General features: G+C 42.7%; 1 protein-coding gene across 6 annotated transcripts in view; it reads right to left on the bottom strand.

Moving 5' to 3' along the window:
• The window catches only part of trim2a (tripartite motif containing 2a), a 285,296-nt gene that overhangs the window by 183,224 nt on the left and 85,826 nt on the right, over positions 1-16,246 (bottom strand). For 3 of the 6 annotated variants that reach the window (XM_086011958.1, XM_086011939.1, XM_086011995.1), the window contains exon 1: positions 8,572-8,658. The exons of the other annotated variants lie outside the window; for them this stretch is intronic. The gene's annotated coding sequence lies outside the window, so the exon portion shown is untranslated. Of the gene's footprint in view, positions 1-8,571; positions 8,659-16,246 lie in introns of those variants that run through there. 6 annotated transcript variants of the gene reach the window in all.

Raw genomic sequence — 16,246 nt, 5'->3', positions numbered from 1 at the left:
CTCCTGCACGCCAGCCCCCAGTACGCCTATGTGGCGTACCCAGACGGGCGGGAGGACACAGTCTCTTTACGAGACCTCGCACCCTCGGGCATTCCTGAGACACCACCGCTACCCCCCCCCCCACCACCCCCCCTAATCCAGCCCAGGTAGACGGCATGCCGGAACCCCACGAGCCTTCGCCGACCACGCAGACACCAGAACAACATCGAATACTGCAACACCGCCGCCGCTGCTGCGACGATCGGAAAGGCTTACGAGGCCTCCGGACAGACTGACATACCCGAACTGGTAATACACTTCACCCCGCCGGACTCAAATCTAAACAAGGGGTGAATGTGGTAAACCACTTTTATCGTTCACTATCGTTACACTATGTTTTCCACTGTTATATCGTTACACTGTGGTTATCACTGTTACACTGTTCTATCACTACATGAGGTCGCCTCTTGTCACGCTGTTATACCTGGGCTGACCACTGCTGACTCCGCCCATGGCTCCACCTACCTGCCCAGGTATAAAGGTGGTCGACTGGCTGGTATTCCTCCTTGTTGGATCCGATCACCCACGAGAGTGGGCTCTGTTATTTAGCCAATAAAAACCTATAGTTACTTTCTTAACTCGTCGCTTTTCATTGGATGAATTGATAGGTATATCAGGGGTCCGGAGGACTGCCAACACAGGGAGGCTGAGCCCCAACCCCTCTATAGCAGTGGCCTTATAAGAGGCAGGTGAAGGCTCCGCCCCTTACAAAACCCTGTGAGAACTCCCAGCAAAAGTCGTACCTGGCATATCTAGGTCACATTCCATCATTCTGGTCCTTCTGCTGCACTCCGAGTTATGATGGGAGAACGGTGGAAGGGTTGAGGATTTTCGGCTCCATTATTTCCCAGAGAATTGGCTTTTTAAGATTCTCATCCTCACCTTCAAATCTTTCATGGCCTTGCCCCTCCCAATCTCCTCCAGGTGTACGTCGCTGAGAGCACTCGCTGAAGCCAGCCTGCTCCTTGTTCCCTGATCTCTCTGTTCCAGCAGCAACAAACTTTTGTCAGCCAATATGTCCCTGCCCTCTGGACCTCCCTCCGGACCTCCCTCCTCAGCACCTCCACAATATCACCTGCTTCCTGCCTTCAAAAGCCTTTTATGAACCATTATCTTTGACCATTATTTTGCCCCTGCAATCACTTTCTTCTTCTCTCACTCCCCTTTTGTTATCCACTGCCCTATAAGGCATCCCGAGATAATGTACACCATGTACATACGGGATCTGCAGAGTGTTGGTATAAGAGACGCGTGTTATTAATATAGGGGTGTACACCACTTAAACAGCTGCATCCATCTGAGACACTAGACAGACAAACAAATCTCCATCACGAACACAGCTTGTGCTGTTTTCAGACATTGGCTCCTTTGCTATTATGGTCCTGCAACTCACCCAGTCACAGCACAAAGACACAGGTGTGTCAGTTCAAATCTGCAGGATTGATGTGTTGAAGTCAGTAAGGAACTGCTGGAAGTTGTGCTATAACATATTTACAGACAAACACAAAGATCTTACTTTCAGCTCTTTGCTAGCATAGAAAGTAGCACAGACAGGGGCCAGTTTATTATTGGAATGAAGTATAAATGTAGCAAAAGATGCAAGAGTATAGATTGTGTCACTGCCACTCCCAGCAGAAGTTTTGAAGATGGGGCACACATCCCAGATGCCACAAGTGGAAGGAAATAATTTATTTTTGCTCTCTGAGTGACCTACCCAGACACTAACACCAGCTCATACCTCAGTGTACTGCTTCTTTCATTTCAAAGAATTAAATATTTTGCACCATTAATATGCCAGAGCTTCTCATGGCTGAACTAGTGGCACAAAAGGCTGGCTTGCAGCATTGCATTTTGTAAAGTGCTGAACAAGGCATTACTGTGCAAGCCTTCTCCTCTTCTCCCCCTCCCTCCCCCCCACATCACCACTCAATCTGTACCAGCTTTCAAACATTCGAAGCCAGATGAAATCACCTGAGAAGTCACTTGCGCCACCGTGAATTAGAGCCCAGTGTTTCTACTTGAACAAAAGCATCCCCAGGGCAGCACAACCTCTGCATTCAGGTCTACGTGATTTGCTTTCCTTTTTATCCAATCACTACAAGCTCACACCAGGCCAGCTCTGTGCAAACAAAGAGCTCATGAAAGGAATACAACACAATGGAGACCTCAATAATGTACCAGGAATTTTTTTTTTATTTTTTTTTTTTTTTTAAGAAAGCAATCAAGAAAATTGATTTTCAAAGTCTGCAGTGTTGTGTGGAGAAATTTTTCAAAAAACCATGGAGAGCTGAAGAAGCCTTTCATTGGAACAAATATTTAGGCCACAATCCTAGACAAGAAGGTTCAGATGGAAGACCGACCAAATGATCTTACCCTGAAAACGTTGCGCTTTTCCAGCATGTGCACAATAGTACCAAAATATTCCAATGTATTCGCCTGTAAGTACCATGTAACAAAACAGTACATTGACTTTGCAAAATATATGTTTGTATCTGTTATTTGAGAACACTCAGTGTGTTTAGCTCAGTCAGGTGTCGGACACATGCAGAGACCCTCACCACCATGTTTAGGAGTCTCCAAACCAAACGACGGAGAAATTGAGACATGTAGAATTCATGTTTGCCCAATGTGGAGTGTGCACTCTCGCCCCATAGGGACACAACTTACTGATCCGTGTCCAGAAAGCTTATGCACAGATAGGCAATGCCAAGGCTTAGGCACCCCTATGTGTGCACAAGCATACTGTGAAGTTTAACCAGCTACAACTGTGCAATGGTCAGCTTCCCCTGCTTTGCCAGCCAGGACCACTCTACCTAGTGGGGCATTGGCTTACAGGGTTATTTAGAGCCCAGTCGTAAGAATCCCAACCCAGTGGCAGGTCTGCTCCTCAGTACCATTAGTGAGTCAGGCTGGCTCATCAATCATCAGCAGTGCCCTGGAGTACTGGTTCAAATATTAGATTACTGAGTCTACTGCAGAAAGTTGACCCTGTTCTGAATTTCCATCACCAGGCCACCTCAATCTCAGAGACTCAGCTTACCACCGTTACCAAGGGAGAGAGTCACTAGTTGGTTGCTATACAACTGGCAAGTGTGGGTTTGAGCAGTTATGCTGTTCATCTACATATTATTTATGACAATAATAAAGCAACAGTTTCCTACAAAGAAAAAGCTGCAAATGGATCTCATCTATCTTGCAATCAGAAGTAAACTGAAAATTGTCACCTCTCAATTTTCAGATCTGGTAAGGATCCGTACCAATGTGCACTCACCCTTTTTTCTGAACGTGCCCTGATCATTCGTTCAATGACATATTCCTGCTGGTTACCCCAGGCCAGTTTTTGGAATCCATAATGTAACACCCCCAAAAATGCTGGATTCTCGCTGCACCACCAGAGATGGGACGGGGTGGGACTAACGTCCACCAACTGTCCAGACCATTCACCCCAACCCAAATCTTGGGGATGAGTCACTTTAAATTTGGAGTGGGTGGTCCGCGCATGTATAGGCACAACAGGAGTGTGTTGCCAGCGAAAAATTCAAGCGCAGCCCTCCCACTCCGATGCAAGGGAAAAAACCCTCTTTCTCTGCAGAGAATGAGAGGGGATCCTTTGGGATCGATTGCCTTTGCTCCTTGACGTCTTTAGGGTCTTTATAAGGCTCACAAAAGGAACCCAAGCCTGCTCTCAGGAGATACGAATCTGCAGGGCCCAAGAGGGGCGAGCTGGGCAGCATTCCCAAGGTAGCCCAGGAATACCCCCAGATACACCTCCAAATAGCTGCCGGGACACGAGAGGAGTGGGCAGAGCACACACCACCTCCCCCATCCCGATCAAGATTTCTGATAGTGGGCAAATGAAGCAAAAACCTGTACAGATTCTGCCCCGAATTCCAGCTCCCCCGTGGGTGAAACACCCAATTTCCACCTCCCCCCAACTTAGGAATTTGGAGCTCTATTGGTTTTGCACTATACACTGAAACAGTCATCATCAGATCACAAGTAAATCAGACAAAGGAGAAGCAGCTCAAGAAGAATGTATCAGCATCTGTGATACAATGCAGTGCCCAATGTGATGGCCAAAATCAACTTGGAGAAAAAATGATCTCTCAGCCAGTGTGATTACACGTCTCGCAGGGCCGCAAAGGATTCTCAGAATTATGCCAGAACGGTGATATATGTCAGATATCACCAGTTAGTTGTGTCTGGTCAGATGGAGCTAGGTTTCCAGCAAACCAAATGTTGTGTCTCCAGGGGTTTTATACCCTTACCTATATAACAATTAAGGAGGACTCCGGGGTGGAGAGTTTAGTTAACGGCCATTTTATTTACAATGTGCTTCTTTACTCAATGCACTACATTTCCCATAGGGCATTGCAAATCACCACTACAGTATCCCATGTGGGACAATTCTAATACACATTCAAAATACACAACACCAAATAACTAAGCTAAGGGTTACTTTAAAAGTACTGTGTATACACGTAGTTTAAATAAGTGGAAGGTCTCGCATTGCTCAGCACTATTATTTAAATAATAACCCAATAGTTGTATATCTTGTTTGTTGCTCATGCATTACTCAGTGCAGTTTGTCTAAATGTCACATCACAGCAATAGCCAATAGTTAGGGCAAGTGATTTGGCATGGAATGACATTCATGAACTTCCATGCTGCATATGAAATCTCAGAGGAAGTTAAAATATAATTGTTTCATTGGATTTAAGTGAAAGCAAAACACTTGTGCTACCCATAGCAATCTTCCATTGATCATACTGAATGGGGTATCATGAAATCTGTTTATAATTGCTGTGGGTAAGAAAGATATATAGGTTACTGAAAAACACCCGTACAAGGACAGTGCTGGTGAGAAATAACTGGATTAATCATTACAATTTTTAGAGCAAGGTACAGTGCCTTGAAAACTGTACAAATGTTCTGATGATGTAATAAGGCACTATATTAATGAAAGTATTTCTTTCTATTTGTTCACTCCCAAGTATGGTATTGTTCTCATTAAGACAGTCGATATTTAATAGAATCATAGAATAATACAGCACCGAAGGAGGCCATTCGGCCCATGGTGCCTGTGCCGGCTCTTTGATAGAGCTATCCAATTAATCCCACTCCCTTGCTCTTTCCCCGTAGCCCTGTAATTTTTTCCCCCTTTTGAATGTTATCATTGAATCAGCTTCCACCACCCTTTCAGGCAGTGCATTCAGATCACGACAACTCATTGTGTAGAAAAATGCTTTCTCATGTTGCCTATCACCTTAACTCTGTGTCCTCTGGTTACCGACCCTTCCGCCACTGGAAACAGTTTCTCCTTTTAATCTATCAAAACCCTTCATGATTTTGAACACCTCTATCAAATTTCCTCAATCTTTCTCTGCTCTAAGGAGAATAACCCCAGCTTCTCCAGTCTCGCCACATAACTGAAGTCCCTCGTCCCTGGTACTATTCCAGTAAATCTCTTCTGCACCCTCTCCAAGGCCTTGACTCCTTCCTAAAGTGTGGTGCCCAGAATTGGACACAATACTCCAGCTGAGTCCTAACCAGTATTTTATAAAGGTTTAGCATAACTTCCTTGCTTTTGTACTCTATTAATAAAACCAAGGATCCCATATTCTTTTCTCACAGCCTTCTCAACTTGTCCTGCCACCTTCAAAGATTTGTGTAGGTACACCCACAGGTCTCTCAGTTGCTGCGCCCCCTTAAAATTGTACCATTTATTCATATTGCCACCCTTCATTCTTCCTACCAAAATGTACCACTTCATACTTCTCTGCATTAAATTCATCTGCCATGTGTCTGTCGATTTCCTCCTGAAGTCAGTTACTATCCTCCTCATTGTTTACATTTCAGAGTTTCATGTCATCTGTAAACTTTGAAATTGTGCCCTGTATGCCCAAGTCCAGGTCATTAACATATATTGAAGAGAACAGTGGCCCTAATACCTGGGGAACACCATTGTATACTTCCCTCCAGTCTGAAAAACTACCCTACACCACTACTCTCCACTTTCTGTCCCTTAGCCAATTTTGTATCCATGATGCTATGGTCACTTTAATCCCTTGGGCTTTAATTTTGTTAACAAATCTATTATGTGGCACTTTGTCAAACATCTTTTGAAACTCCGTATACACAACATCAACTGCACTACCCTCATCAATCCTCTCCACCCTCCATCAAAGAACTTGATCAAGTTAGTCAAACATGATTTGCCTTTAACAAATCGTGCTGACTTTCAGTTATTAGCCCAAACTTTTCCAAATGCCAAATAATTTTGTCCCAGATTATTGTCTCTAAAACTTTCCCCACCACTGATATTAGGCTGACTGGCCTGTAGTTGCCAGGTTTGTCCCTCTCCCCTTTTTTAAACAGGGGTGTAACATTTGCAATCCTCCAGTCCTCTGGCACCACCCCTATATCTAAGGAGGAGTGGAAGATTGTGGCCAGATCCTTCGTAATTTCCACCCTTACTTCGCTCAGTAACTTAGGATGCATCCCATTCGGATCAGGTGACTTTTCTACTTTGAGGACTGCTGACCTTAAGTACATCCTCTTTATCTCTTTTTATCCTATCCTATATCGCTACTGTTGCCTCCTTTACTACTACATTGGCAGCATCATTTCTAGTGAAGACAGATGCAAAGTACTCATTTAGTACTTCAGCCACACCCTCTGCCTCCACAAGATCATCTCCTTTTGGTCCCTAATCGACCCCACCCTTCTTTTGACTACTCTTTTACTATTGTTGTGTTTGGGTTACCTTTTATGTTAGCCACTAATCTATTCTCATATACTCTCTCTTTGCCCCTCTTATTCCCTTTTTTAAATCTCCTCTGCACTTTCTATATTCAGCTTGGTTCTCCACTATATTACAAACCTCCCTTGTCTGTCTCATTTTAACTTCTATCTCTTTAGTCAGCTGGGACTGACTTTGGATGCCCTTCCTTTCCCCCTCATGGGAATATGTCTACTCTGTACCCGAACCATCTCCTCCTTGAAGGCCTCCCATATTTACTTGCATTTTGCTCAGCAAGTTACCTTTCAGAACCTTTTCATTATTCAAACTTCCCTACTAATCAAGCTCAACGCTTGTCTCATAGGACACATAGAAAGTACAGTCCCAAAATCTCAAGCGCCCAGCTACTGCTCGGACAATGGGAATGCTACAGTACTTCACTGTGTTCCTGCGTATGTTGTAAAATTAACATGCTCTTAAGCAAGCTGGTTTGAATATTTACACACTGCAATAATATACATGTTGTTAGAAAGGCAACTTTTGCATCTTTATTTTCAATCCTTTGTGCCATCTTCAAGCTTAGCTTTAAAATCTTTTACTCCACCCCCCCACCGCCCCAACACTCACACACATGATTTGGGACTCAGCCATTTGCATTCTTCTAGAAGCAACCCAAAATGTTTCCAATAACAATAGCTTCTCATTGACAATATGAAAAGCTGCTAGATGATGTGGTGCTGTAATCTGTGCACCATCAGATTACTGTGTAGTTTTCTTACTTGCAACCAAAAAATAACCAGACCATTAGGGGCTTCATAACCTTTGTGAAACAGTTTCCTGATGGGTTCAGTGAAGCTGAATGACTGAATGTGTCTCCAGTATGCACCCTATTGATGGATACTATACACAATGATTATATGATTGCATCTTTCTACATAGGAAATAGGAGCAGGAATAGGTCACACGGCCCATCGAGACTGCTCCGTCATTCAATATCATGGCTGAACTTATACATCAACTCCACTTTTTCGCCCTATCCTCATATCCCTTGATTTCCTTAGTGCCCTTAAATCTAATCGATCTCACTCATTGACTGAGCAGCCACAACCCCCTGGGGCACAGAATTCTGAAGATTCACCACCCTCTGAGTGAAGAAATTTCTCCTCATCTCAGTCCTAAGTGGCTGACCCCTTATCCTGAGACTGTGACCCCTGGTTTTAGACTCTGCAGCCAGGGGAAACATCCTCCCTGCACCTAACAACCTTTCAGCATCTACAGCTCTTGAAAGAAAAGTTTTAATCGGCTGGCAATTAGAATTGTCTATAATGTTACCATATATTATTTTAAAATTTCAATTTATCCTATAAATGTTTATGTATGATAAACCAGATTAGCTAAAATAGAAAATTTATATAGCAGCTCTGTAGCAAGACTCAAGAATAAAACAATAATAAAAAAAATCAAAAAAGGTAAATACTACTAAAGAGGAAAACAATCACGTCACCAACTAATGCCAAATTAATTATACTGCCATAATAATAAGGCAAAAAACGGTTACATTTAGGCTCAGTAGAATGATCACTTGTACCGAACCTGCTTTTGTGGTTAAATTATTGTCTTTTTATCCTTTCTAGTCTTCACAAACTTTTTGACAAAAAAAATTATAGCCAACCCAGTATTTGGTGAAAGGTTAGATTAGAAATGTGTTTAACACTAAATAACGCCAGCACTAAAACCTGAATATGAAATTAAAGCGTCTCAGAGCTTTCAGTAAAATACTTCTTACTCACTTGTCCAGCATGATTGTTTTGTCATGTACTACACAGCCCAAAGAAACATAATCGTCACTGTGGGAAACGCTCTTTCTGCTCAGCGCTCAGTCTGGACCCAGCAGCAGCTTGTACATTTGTGCCGTGTGATGAAAGTCTGAGCGCTGAGCAGAAAGAGCGTTTCCCACAGTGACGATTATGTTTCTTTGGGCTGTGTTAGTACATGACAAAACAATCATGCTGGACAAGTGAGTAAGAAGTATTTTACTGAAAGCTCTGAGACGCTTTAATTTCATATTCAGGTTTTAGTGCTGGCGTTATTTAGTGTTAAACACATTTCTAATCTAACCTTTCACCAAATACTGGGTTGGCTATAATATTTTTTGTCAAAAAGTTTGTGAAGACTAGAAAGGATTAAAAAGACAATAATTTAACCACAAAAGCAGGTTCGGTACAAGTGATCATTCTACTGAGCCTAAATGTAACCGTTTTTGCCTTATTATTATGGCAGTATAATTAATTTGGCATTAGTTGGTGACGTGATTGTTTTCCTCTTTAGTAGTATTTACCTTTTTTTGATTTTTTTATTATTGTTTTATTCTTGAGTCTTGCTACAGAGCTGCTATATAAATTTTCTATTTTAGCTAATCTGGTTTATCATACATAAACATTTATAGGATAAATTGAAATTTTAAAATAATATATGGTAACATTATAGACAATTCTAATTGCCAGCCGATTAAAACTTTTCTTTCAAGAGCTGTAGATGCTGAAAGGTTGTTAGGTGCAGGGAGGATGTTTCCCCTGGCTGCAGAGTCTAAAACCAGGGGTCACAGTCTCAGGATAAGGGGTCAGCCACTTAGGACTGAGATGAGGAGAAATTTCTTCACTCAGAGGGTGGTGAATCTTCAGAATTCTGTGCCCCAGGGGGTTGTGGCTGCTCAGTCAATGAGTGAGATCGATTAGATTTAAGGGCACTAAGGAAATCAAGGGATATGAGGATAGGGCGAAAAAGTGGAGTTGATGTATAAGTTCAGCCATGATATTGAATGACGGAGCAGTCTCGATGGGCCGTGTGACCTATTCCTGCTCCTATTTCCTATGTAGAAAGATGCAATCATATAATCATTGTGTATAGTATCCATCAATAGGGTGCATACTGGAGACACATTCAGTCATTCAGCTTCACTGAACCCATCAGGAAACTGTTTCACAAAGGTTATGAAGCCCCTAATGGTCTGGTTATTTTTTGGTTGCAAGTAAGAAAACTACACAGTAATCTGATGGTGCACAGATTACAAGCAACCACATCATCTAGCAGCTTTTCATATTGTCAATGAGAAGCTATTGTTATTGGAAACATTTTGGGTTGCTTCTAGAAGAATGCAAATGGGCTGAGTCCCAAATCATGTGTGTGAGTGTTGGGGGCGGTGGGGGGGTGGAGTAAAAGATTTTAAAGCTAAGCTTGAAGATGGCACAAAGGATTGAAAATAAAGATGCAAAAGTTGCCTTTCTAACAACATGTATATTATTGCAGTGTGTAAATATTCAAACCAGCTTGCTTAAGAGCATGTTAATTTTACAACATACGCAGGAACACAGTGAAGTACTGTAGCATTCCCATTGTCCGAGCAGTAGCTGGGCGCTTGAGATTTTGGGACTGTACTTTCTATGTGTCCTATGAGACAAGCGTTGAGCTTGATTAGTAGGGAAGTTTGAATAATGAAAAGGTTCTGAAAGGTAACTTGCTGAGCAAAATGCAAGTAAATATGGGAGGCCTTCAAGGAGGAGATGGTTCGGGGTACAGAGTAGACATATTCCCATGAGGGGGAAAGGAAGGGCATCCAAAGTCAGTCCCAGCTGACTAAAGAGATAGAAGTTAAAATGAGACAGACAAGGGAGGTTTGTAATATAGTGGAGAACCAAGCTGAATATAGAAAGTGCAGAGGAGATTTAAAAAAGGGAATAAGAGGGGGCAAAGAGAGAGTATATGAGAATAGATTAGTGGCTAACATAAAAGGTAACCCAAACACAACAATAGTAAAAGAGTAGTCAAAAGAAGGGTGGGGTCGATTAGGGACCAAAAGGAGATGATCTTGTGGAGGCAGAGGGTGTGGCTGAAGTACTAAATGAGTACTTTGCATCTGTCTTCACTAGAAATGATGCTGCCAATGTAGTAGTAAAGGAGGCAACAGTAGCGATATAGGATAGGATAAAAAGAGATAAAGAGGATGTACTTAAGGTCAGCAGTCCTCAAAGTAGAAAAGTCACCTGATCCGAATGGGATGCATCCTAAGTTACTGAGCGAAGTAAGGGTGGAAATTACGAAGGATCTGGCCACAATCTTCCACTCCTCCTTAGATATAGGGGTGGTGCCAGAGGACTGGAGGATTGCAAATGTTACACCCCTGTTTAAAAAAGGGGAGAGGGACAAACCTGGCAACTACAGGCCAGTCAGCCTAATATCAGTGGTGGGGAAAGTTTTAGAGACAATAATCTGGGACAAAATTATTTGGCATTTGGAAAAGTTTGGGCTAATAACTGAAAGTCAGCACGATTTGTTAAAGGCAAATCATGTTTGACTAACTTGATCAAGTTCTTTGATGGAGGGTGGAGAGGATTGATGAGGGTAGTGCAGTTGATGTTGTGTATACGGAGTTTCAAAAGATGTTTGACAAAGTGCCACATAATAGATTTGTTAACAAAATTAAAGCCCAAGGGATTAAAGTGACCATAGCATCATGGATACAAAATTGGCTAAGGGACAGAAAGTGGAGAGTAGTGGTGTAGGGTAGTTTTTCAGACTGGAGGGAAGTATACAATGGTGTTCCCCCAGGTATTAGGGCCACTGTTCTCTTCAATATATGTTAATGACCTGGACTTGGGCATACAGGGCACAATTTCAAAGTTTACAGATGACATGAAACTCTGAAATGTAAACAATGAGGAGGATAGTAACTGACTTCAGGAGGAAATCGACAGACACATGGCAGATGAATTTAATGCAGAGAAGTATGAAGTGGTACATTTTGGTAGGAAGAATGAAGGGTGGCAATATGAATAAATGGTACAATTTTAAGGGGGCGCAGCAACTGAGAGACCTGTGGGTGTACCTACACAAATCTTTGAAGGTGGCAGGACAAGTTGAGAAGGCTGTGAGAGAAAGAATATGGGATCCTTGGTTTTATTAATAGAGTACAAAAGCAAGGAAGTTATGCTAAACCTTTATAAAATACTGGTTAGGACTCAGCTGGAGTATTGTGTCCAATTCTGGGCACCACACTTTAGGAAGGAGTCAAGGCCTTGGAGAGGGTGCAGAAGAGATTTACTGGAATAGTACCAGGGACGAGGGACTTCAGTTATGTGGCGAGACTGGAGAAGCTGGGGTTATTCTCCTTAGAGCAGAGAAAGATTGAGGAAATTTGATAGAGGTGTTCAAAATCATGAAGGGTTTTGATAGATTAAAAGGAGAAACTGTTTCCAGTGGCGGAAGGGTCGGTAACCAGAGGACACAGAGTTAAGGTGATAGGCAACATGAGAAAGCATTTTTCTACACAATGAGTTGTCGTGATCTGAATGCACTGCCTGAAAGGGTGGTGGAAGCTGATTCAATGATAACATTCAAAAGGGGGAAAAAATTACAGGGCTACGGGGAAAGAGCAAGGGAGTGGGATTAATTGGATAGCTCTATCAAAGAGCCGGCACAGGCACCATGGGCCGAATGGCCTCCTTCGGTGCTGTATTATTCTATGATTCTATTAAATATCGACTGTCTTAATGAGAACAATACCATACTTGGGAGTGAACAAATAGAAAGAAATACTTTCATTAATATAGTGCCTTATTACATCATCAGAACATTTGTACAGTTTTCAAGGCACTGTACCTTGCTCTAAAAATTGTAATGATTAATCCAGTTATTTCTCACCAGCACTGTCCTTGTACGGGTGTTTTTTCAGTAACCTATATATCTTTCTTACCCACAGCAATTATAAACAGATTTCATGATACCCCATTCAGTATGATCAATGGAAGATTGCTATGGGTAGCACAAGTGTTTTGCTTTCACTTAAATCCAATGAAACAATTATATTTTTAACTTCCTCTGAGATTTCATATGCAGCATGGAAGTTCATGAATGTCATTCCATGCCAAATCACTTGCCCTAACTATTGGCTATTGCTGTGATGTGACATTTAGACAAACTGCACTGAGTAATGCATGAGCAACAAACAAGATATACAACTATTGGGTTATTATTTAAATAATAGTGCTGAGCAATGCGAGACCTTCCACTTATTTAAACTACGTGTATACACAGTACTTTTAAAGTAACCCTTAGCTTAGTTATTTGTGTGTTGTGTATTTTGAATGTGTATTAGAATTGTCCCACATGGGATACTGTAGTGGTGATTTGCAATGCCCTATGGGAAATGTAGTGCATTGAGTAAAGAAGCACATTGTAAATAAAATGGCCGTTAACTAAACTCTCCACCCCGGAGTCTCTCCTTAATTGTTATATAGGTAAGGGTATAAAACCCCTGAGACACAACATTTGGTTTGCTGGAAACCTAGCTCCATCTGACCAGACACAACTAACTGGTGATATCTGACATATATCACCGTTCTGGCATAATTCTGAGAATCCTTTGCGGCCCTGCGAGACGTGTAATCACACTGGCTGAGAGATCATTTTTTCTCCAAGTTGATTTTGGCCATCACATTGGGCACTGCATTGTATCACAGATGCTGATACATTCTTCTTGAGCTGCTTCTCCTTTGTCTGATTTACTTGTGATCTGATGATGACTGTTTCAGTGTATAGTGCAAAACCAATAGAGCTCCAAATTCCTAAGTTGGGGGGAGGTGGAAATTGGGTAGGTTTCACCCACGGGGGAGCTGGAATTCGGGGCAGAATCTGTACAGGTTTTTGCTTCATTTGCCCACTATCAGAAATCTTGATCGGGATGGGGGAGGGTGGTGTGTGCTCTGCCCACTCCTCTCGTGTCCCGGCAGCTATTTGGAGGTGTATCTGGGGGTATTCCTGGGCTACCTTGGGAATGCTGCCCAGCTCGCCCCTCTTGGGGCCCTGCAGATTCGTATCTCCTGAGAGCAGGCTTGGGGTTCCTTTTGTGAGCCTTATAAAGACCCTAAAGACGTCAAGGGAGCAAAGGGCAATCGATCCCAAAGGATCCCCTCTCATTCTCTGCAGAGAAAGAGGGTTTTTTCCCTTGCATCGGAGTGGGAGGGCTGCGCTTGAATTTTTCGCTGGCAACACACTCCTGTTGTGCCTATACATGCGCGGACCCACCCACTCCAAAATTTAAAGTGACTCATCCCCAAGATTTGGGTTGGGTGGAATGGTCTGGGACAGTTGGTGGACGTTAGTCCCACCCCGTCCCATCTCTGGTGTGCAGCGAGAATCCAGCATTTTTGGGGGTGTTACATTATGGATTCCAAAAACTGGCCTGGGGTTAACCAGCAGGAATATGTCATTGAACGAATGATCAGGGCACGTTCAGAAAAAAGGGTGAGTGCACATTGGTACGGATCCTTACCAGATCTGAAAATTGAGAGGTGACAATTTTCAGTTTACTTCTGATTGCAAGATAGATGAGATCCATTTGCAGCTTTTTCTTTGTAGGAAACTGTTGCTTTATTATTGTCATAAATAATATGTAGATGAACAGCATAACTGCTCTAAACCCACACTTGCCAGTTGTATGAGCAACCAACTAGTGACTCTCTCCTTGGGAACGGTGGTAAGCTGAGTCTCTGAGATTGAGGTGGCCTGGTGATGGAAATTCAGAACAGGGTCAACTTTCTGCAGTAGACTCAGTAATCTAATATTTGAACCAGTACTCCCAGGGCACTGCTGATGATTGATGAGCCAGCCTGACTCACTAATGGTACTGAGGAGCAGACCTGCCACTGGGTTGGGATTCTTACGACTGGGCTCTAAATAACCGCTGTAAGCCAATGCCCCACTAGGTAGAGTGGTCCTGCTGCAAAGCAGGGGGAAAGCTGACCATTGCACAGTTGTAGCTGGTTAAACTTCACAGTATGCTTGTGCACACATAGGGGTGCCTAAGCCTTGGCATTGCCTATCTGTGCATAAGCTTTCTGGACCACGGATCAGTAAGTTGTGTCCCTATGGGGCGAGAGTGCACACTCCACATTGGGGCAAACATGAATTCTACATGTCTCAATTTCTCCGTCGTTTGGTTTGGAGACTCCTTAAACATGGGTGGTGAGGGTCTCTGCAGTGTGTCCGACACCTGACTGAGCTAAACACACTGAGTGTTCTCATATAACAGATACAAACTTATATTTTGCTAAGAGCTATGTACTGTTTTGTTACATGGTACTTACAGGCGAATACATTGGAATATTTTGGTACTATTGTGCACATGCTGGAAAAGCGCAACGTTTTCAGGGTAAGATCATTTGGTCGGGTTCCTTCCATCTGAACCTTCTTGTCTAGGATTGTGGCCTAATATAGTTGTTCAATTGAAAGGCTTCTTCAGCTCTCCATGGTTGTTTTGATAATATTTCTCCACACAACGACCTGTCAGACTTTGAAAATCAATTTTCTTGATTGCTTTCTTAATAAAAAAAAAAAAAATATAAAATAAAAATTCCTGGTACATTATTGAGGTCTCCATTGTGTTGTATTCCTTTCATGAGCTCTTTGTTTTGCACAGAGCTGGCCTGGTGTGAGTCTGTAGTGATTGGATAAAATGGAAGAAGCAAATCACGTAGACCTGAATGCAGAGGTTGTGCTGCCCTGGGATGCTGTTTGTTCAAGTAGAACACTGGGCTCTAATTCACGGTGGCGCAAGTGTCTTCTCAGGTGATTTCATCTGGCTGTCGAATGTTTGAAAGCTGGTAACAGATTGAGTGGGTGAGTGGGGGGGAGGGGAGGGGGAGAAGTAGGAGAAGGCTTGCACAGTAATGCCTTGTTCCTAGCACTTTACAATAATGCAATGCTGCAAGCCAGCCTTTTGTGCCACTAGTTCAGACCATGAGGAAGCTCTGGCATATTAATGGTGCAAAATATTTAATTCTTTGAAGAAAGAAGCAGTAACTCTGAGGTATGAGCTTGGTGTTAGTGTCTGGGTAGGTCACTCAGAGAGCAAAATTAAATATTCCTTCCACTTGTGGCATCTGGGATGTGTCCCATCTTCAATACTTCTGCTGGGGAGTGGCAGTGACACAATCTTATACTCTTGCATCTTTTGCTACATTTATACTTCATTCCAATATTAAACTGGCCCTGTCTGTGCTACTTTCTATGCTAGCAAAGAGTCGTTAAGTAAGATCTTTGTGTTTTGTCTGTAATATGGTTATAGCACAACTTCCAGCAGGTTCCTTACTGACTTCAACACTTCATTCCTGCAGATTTGAACTGACACACCTGTGTCTTTGTGCTGTGACTGGGGTGAGTTGCAGGACATAATAGCATAGGAGCCAATGTCTGAAAACAGCACAAGCTGTGTTCGTGATGGAGATTTGTTTGTCTGTCTAGTGTCTCTGATGGATGCAGCTGTTGATAAGTGGTGTACACCCCTATATTAATAACACCGGTCTCGTATACCTACACTCTGCAGTATCCCGTATGTACAGGTGTACATTATTCTCGGATGCCTTATAGGGCAGGGTGTTACTATTGAGTGTGTAGAGTAGGGATCAGAAT

Source organism: Somniosus microcephalus, chromosome 2 (genome assembly GCF_052327205.1).
Source record: "Somniosus microcephalus isolate GS21.2 chromosome 2, FLI_Smic_1.0, whole genome shotgun sequence".
Classification (NCBI taxonomy): domain Eukaryota; kingdom Metazoa; phylum Chordata; class Chondrichthyes; order Squaliformes; family Somniosidae; genus Somniosus; species Somniosus microcephalus.
Note: the sequence above shows the minus strand (reverse complement) of the source record. Positions and strands in the feature narration are given on the sequence as shown.